This window comes from Camellia sinensis, chromosome 6 (genome assembly GCF_055761805.1).
Source record: "Camellia sinensis isolate YWXY chromosome 6, ASM5576180v1, whole genome shotgun sequence".
In the NCBI taxonomy this organism is placed as follows: Eukaryota; Viridiplantae; Streptophyta; class Magnoliopsida; order Ericales; family Theaceae; genus Camellia; species Camellia sinensis.
Window position 1 is genome coordinate 83,019,408 of NC_138966.1, and position 6,932 is coordinate 83,026,339.

Below are 6,932 nucleotides of genomic sequence, written 5' to 3' on the forward strand. Positions count from 1 at the left end.
ACGTCTCGCATGTTAGTTAAGACCCTTTTCTCTTTTACCCATTTGAAACCCATCCCCTATTTCGTATTGAGGTACGGTATAGGTCTCGCATGTTGGTTAAGACTCATTTCTCTTTTACCCAGCTGAAACCCATCCCTTATTTCATATTGAGGTACGGTCTAGGTGCCGCTTGTTGGTTAAGACCCATTTCTCCCTTATCCAGCTAAAATCAATCCCTTATTTCATATTGAGGTACGGTTTGGGTATCACTTGTTGATTGAAACTCTCTTTTCTCCTCTCATGTGAGTTTATTTAGATTGTACCCCTTGTTATGCTTCATATCATTTGCACAAGGCTTGTCTCTCATATTTCCACCTTCATATCTTTCTCATCATTTCACTGCATTGCATTGCATAATCATGAACTTTCAAAAATCGACTTCGCAAAGCGTGTAAGTCCAGCTTTCAATTGTATTTCAAGCATGTCATTTGCATTTTGCCCCTGAACTATGCTGGTTTGATTCTTTGCAAAGGGATACGTAGGCAGCCCTCAGGTTCAACCAACTGCATTTGCATCTTGTTTGTTTGTCCAAGTCTTATGGCCTTGTCAAAATGCACATCTTCGAGTTTTGACATTCACTCACGTCATGAAATGACTTCGAACTCTATCAAAGAGGGGCAACTATAGACACCTCATTTTGACAGTTCTTAAGACTTAGGCGCTTTTTTTCAAACATCCAATTATGTAAATTGGAATATGTTATTTTATGAATTTCTCAGCAGAAAAATCAGATTTAAGTTAATTCTAACCTTACACCCATTTTAGCCAAATTATTTTAGACCTATTCAAAAATATTTTTCTTAATTTTTTCTTTTTTGAAAAATTTATCAGTTTTGGAAAATCAACTCTCACACTACATGGCAAGCCACATGGTTTTGAGATATCACATGGCGAGCCATGTATTTTTGGAAATATCACATGGCTAGCCGTGTATTTTGAGTGTTTGAGAATTCTATAAATACCCCCTCATTTTGTTCTTTTGGGAGAGAAAAAAGAAAGAAAATTTTGTTTCAAAAAGAAGGAAGGCTCAAAAGAATTGAAAAAAAAAAGAGCCGAAGAAGCTCACGACGAAAAATAATAATAAAATAAAATAAAAAAAAAGAGAAAGAAATTGTTTTCAAAAAAATTCTTGAGGGATTTGATATTCAAAAATCAAAATTTTCTTTAATCAACTTTTTATCCACCGATATATACCAACCAACACCACAATAAAGCTAAAACTTGAATTTCTTATTGAGATTCCAAAGCATATACCATAACCGTGAGGGTATAAAGAAGAAAGTTTGATAATCAGAAAACTCACCAATTCCTCCAAAAGGTGAATTTTTGCAATCTTCTCATTTATTTTCTTGTATTTTATTTACTGTTTTAAAAATATGATATTTAAGTTGTGGAAGTAAAAGGCAAAGCCTCCATTCCTTAGATTTTGTTTTAGAATATGTGTTTAAATATGTGATATAAAAGATGTGATTTAAGTTGGTTGAGATATAATTTCTATACTAATTATATTATATTATATATTATTATATTGTAATATGTATTTTTGGTGCAATGGTGGATAAAACCACCATGCACATCTCTAATATATATTATATTATATTTATCATGAAATAAAAAAAGAGAAAAAGAAAATTAAAAAAATAAAAAATAAAAAAACATAAATGTTGTGTGAGGCATCTGTGCCTTTGTTGCTTCCTGCTGGTTTAAAGAGCTCAAATATTATTTGAGGGGAAATATAAAACACAATGTGAGGTTTTGATAGAATGGCCAAGGTTCATGGTAAGTCCCAGGTCAGGGTTCAAAACCTCTCTCCAACATCATTGAATTCATTTTTTGGGCAAGTCCAGTCAACGCCAAACTTGCCATATGAACATCACAGTCAACACTGACAAAATATTCTGCATGTGGACGGAATATTCCTTGCCTTAATAGAATATTCTCCTAGAAAGGTAATTTTGGACTGTTTTTAAGAAGAAAAGACTCGTTCCTAACTAAAAAAATCGTTTCGAACACAACCGTGAGGTCAAAATGGAGAAATTCTGAATGTGAAGTTTCTATTTTTCTTTGAATTTGAGAGATATGTGAGATTTTATTTTGTTGTAATATTTTCTTCCTCTCCTCCCATATCTAAATATGTAATTATTCAAGTGTTGTAATAATTCCCCGCTACGCTTCTTTCAATCCCATTCTTTAACTTGCTTTTCTTATTTGTAAATATGCATCATATTTTGTTTTTCATCATATCTATGCTTTGCATCCATTTTCATGCATCTTGATTCGACTAAATTTGCATTTATGGATTTAATCAATTCTTATGTGATTATATGCGCTACTACATATTCTTGAGATGACTCGCATGTCATATATTAGAAGTCGAATCTTTAGTTGCATTTCATGAGTGAATTGCATTAGAATTTTGTATATAAGATCATACATGTTTTATTAACTTTGTTTTGTAACTGTTTGCAGGACGTCGGTAAATATGTAAGTTGTTATGCTTTAGCATCCCGCTTGTGTGTATTTTTCTTACTATGTTTAAGTATCCTACCATGTGACTACTTGCTTACTTGATATAACTCTATAATTTCCGGTGGATGAAGGTTGTGTCGCTTAATTTAGGACAGTATTGATTTTTCATGTTTATGGGCTTAATTTAATTGTGAGCTATAAAATCTCAAAACCCTTTCAAAATGCATGAAATCAAGCCATTCTAAAAAGAATGACACAGTCTATATTTGTTTGCTTTACATAGTAATTTTAGCATTTATTAAATAATTAGAACGTGAATATATAAAGTTAATAAAATTCATATCATGGTTTCGTAGAGGCCGGTCTTTTGATCAGGTGCGTGGGAGTGCTCAATTAATGACCTTCCTCCCTCATACCTAAAGTTCTTAGCCAAGCATCCTTGGTTACGACAAGCAGTGGCCTTGGAATGAGTCATAGGTTTCCTAATTTTTTCAAAATATTAGGCGGCGACTCTGAGATCTGATGACGCAGTCCATTTTTGGCAAAGGTTTTTGCAATAAAATGGATTTTCTATCAAATTTTCAAATCTGGACTCTCATCTATGTTTCACATTGCACTCATGAGACTAGACATGCAGGTAAGCCCTGGGCAACGTGACAGCCTTCTTCCACCAAAACTTTTTCCTAGTCTTCCACCATCTTTTCAACGAGAGTTCCTCTAACATCATGTAGTACAGGCTGATCTGCTACCTTGATCGTGTGGACTTGATTACAAAATTATTTGGTCTTCGTAGCAACCATGAAACAATGGTTTGTTGTAACTTGGTTCCCCTTGATTTGTGGTACATCATGTTTTGTCGAGAAGCGGATGACCTGGTGATAAGTCAAGGGGACTGCTTCCATTCGATGGATCCAGGGTCAGCCAGGGATGGCGTTGTTAGGAGATGGAGTGTTCATAACCAAAAACTCAATCTGAAGAGTCCTTGTCCCAACTACAATAGGTAAAGTTACCCTACCGAGTGGCCATTCTGCCTGGGAATTGAAATCGACCAGCGATGCCGTCATTGGGATGAGATTTTGCTCGGTAAGACCGAACTTCCTGAACATATCATAATACAAAATATTTACAGCACTTCCCTAATCCACTAGGACTCATTTCATATCGAATCGTTTTCCAATCCCAACAATAATAATCAATGCATCAGTATATGGATATTGAATACCTTCTAAATCTTTCTCAGTAAATAAAACATTACGTAAAGGAGATTTAGGTTCTGTTCTAATCTCTTTCAGTACTGGACCGACTGACATTACTTGCTGAAGTTATATAGCCTTTGCAATTTCTCCTTAAAGTACTTCCTCTTGTTGAAGATTGGTCATGCCATGGATCATGTTGGTGACCAGTTGAGGAGAATGCTCAACATTCTGCTGCGGTGGTCGGTTCTCCTGTTCGACTACAGTCATGTTTGGATCGATATACTCCTAGAGGTGTCTAATAGCTACAAATCCTCCAAATGCTACTTCAACGCTCTATAGTTCTGAGTCATGTGCCCTTTATCCTGGTAATAGGCACACCAGAGCTTCTAATTGCGCTGAGCTTGATCTCCTAACATCTTCGGTGGCCAAACAAAGTATGGTTCCCTCTTGATTTTCTCTATGAGGCGGTAGATGGGTTCTTTGAACACTATAATGATATCTTTGTGGGACTTGGATTTGTCTATCTCATTTACTGCAACTTCAAGGGATTCTCTTCAATCTGTTCTTTGTTGATCCTTCCGGTTCGACTGCTTGGCCGACACTACTTTGATGGGAATCTGATCATCCTCAAGACGAGCTTACTACTCAATTCTAGCTCGTAAATCCTTCGGGGTGGTGGCTGGGCACTTTGTAAGAGATTGCCTCAATTTGCTCTCTGGACGCAAACCACGCTTAAAAGACATCACTGTCATCTGCTCACTGCAGACGTTCTCCTCAAACTCATTATATTCTTCCCAATAACTCCTTGCATATTTATGCAATGTTTTATCATTTTCCTTTCGAAGGCTAAACAATGTGTCTAACTCCTTCGGGATTTTGGTGTAAGAAACGAATCTGGCTAGAAATTCCTTCAATAGTTGTTTCTAGTCATAAATCAATCCAGTAGGGAGACGATCGAACCATCCGAGTCTGGATTCTCCCAGGCTGGACGGAAAGACCTTGCACATTAGTGCATTGTTTTGGTTCTACAAAAACATCATCTACCGAAGTGGTTGATGTGTGTGAATGGATCTAACTTCCCATCATACAGTGTGAACATCGGCGGGGTAAACTTCTTAGGGGGTTCCAAAGCTTCAATGTCTAGAGAGAAAGGAGAAGAGACAAATCGATCTAACACTCGGTGCTCCCTCTGATGAATAGTATAATCGAGATGTTGCACCTCTCGTTCCCGTCGTTTCTCATTTTCTCTATTCCCGATTAGCCAGGTAAGAAGATCATAGAGATGAAGAGGATACTCCTTCTGTTGGCTAACCGTTTTCTACCTTTTAGCCCTCTTTCAGCATGAACCACAGGTATGGCTGCTCGTTGTTTCACTTTACACCGGAATTGGCTAACTTCGCTGTCCATAACTATTTCCAGTGACTTCCTTCCCTAGTGGTTCCAGGGATAGGCTTCTCCAGCGCAGACGAGAAGGTTCTACGTTGCACGTCTTCTCCATTGGAACGCCCATCATCTTCTTGAGTTTTGCTTTCAATTCTTGTATCTTCATTCCCATGGAATCGATAATACGATATCTTTAGTCCTTCTCCAACCTGAAACGGTGGGTAGAGCCACCAGCAAAGAGCTAACAGTGCTTGACAAATTCTAGAGTCTGATTGTTGTTTCCAGTTTGTTCCTCCAAGCGCCAGACCTTTATCATTTATCTTCTTCGTTGGCGGAGTTGATGCAAAAGAAGGAATGTCCTCAGTTCCCATTGTTGGAATCAGATGCAGAACTCAAAAATGAAGATTCCATGCTCACCGCACCAATTGTGCGTACCAAATCTTGCACTAGATAAAAGTGGATTTAAGCTCCATAGCTGAAATGGACTATCCAGGAACTGGGATCTGCAAAACAGAACACCGTTAGAGCTGCCAGGCCGAGGTTGGTCGAAAAACCCCTCCAACGTGGGAATGAGTGATCGGAGAAGATGAATTCTCTTTAGGTGTAGAAAAAGGTAAAGAAAGAGTATTTGAGTTCAGGTGGATTAAGTTAGTTAGCTTCAACATGAATTAAGTGTGGCTTATATACAATACTTGTTGCCCAAGATGGTTTCACGGAGTTTTGGTGTCTCAAGGCTTCCCTTAACATTGCTCAAGGTGGAAGACCACAAGGTAGTTGACCATGGATACATGTGCTCATTGTAACCATACATATAACAGATCACATTTCTTTTGCGAACTGTTTTCGTGATTTTAGGAGGGGGGACCAGCTAAGGTGGTAGCCTGCACATACATGTGTTCACTGCTTCCACATTTCTCTGAGAGGTTCTTTCAGCTTGGTACCGATGTGCCTCGACTCGACCTTTCATAAGATTTCTTGTAGAGATGGGTTTGCCCATTTGGATAGCTTTATGTGGGCTCGTCCCACTTCGATTCTAATGATGGGTTCGGCCCAACAATTTGGTCCACAAATTAGGCCTTGGCAACTCGGCCTAACCCAATATCGCGGTTGGCCTGGCCTTTCCACTACGTGTTGGGCCCAAGTGCTTGAGGACTTGGGAAGATTATTCTTCATGGAGATGGGCTTCATAAATTGCCCTGCCTACTTATCTGGCCCGCTTGGGTTTGGGCTTAGTGGATTGGACCGGCCGAAAACTTAGATACAACCAGTTTATATCTTGCCCTTTCACTTGTGGTGCTGATTTAGTTATTTGCCAAGCAACATTTACAATGGAAGCAGTTACTTACGACTCCCACAAAACCATTTGTCAATTTTCTGAAGACCTTTTTGTTTAAGTAATTGTTGTCATTCTTTTAATTTGATTCTGATACAATTTGATTGTAATGTCAGTATAAAACTTCTCATCCATCACTAAATAAAGGAATCCTTGTATTATCCATAATACAATTCAATATACAGCTCTTATCTCCTTTCTTTTTCTTTCACTTTACAATCCTCGATTTAATCAAACAGTAAAAATAGAAAATTCATTTTCAACTTTCAAATCATCAACTCATTTAAATTATTTATTATTAAACAAAAACTAAACTAAACAATGCAGCCTAGATTCCCAAAATAAAAATAAAATTATAAGCAGCACCTAACATGGATAAACTCTTTGCTTTTAAAAATAAAACTATAAGCAGCACCTAACATGGATTGTGCTTTTTAAAAGTCTATGAAATCCAACAACGCAAAATTATAAACACGTGCATATTATGTCCAATTTGGGGGGGGGGGTGGTTG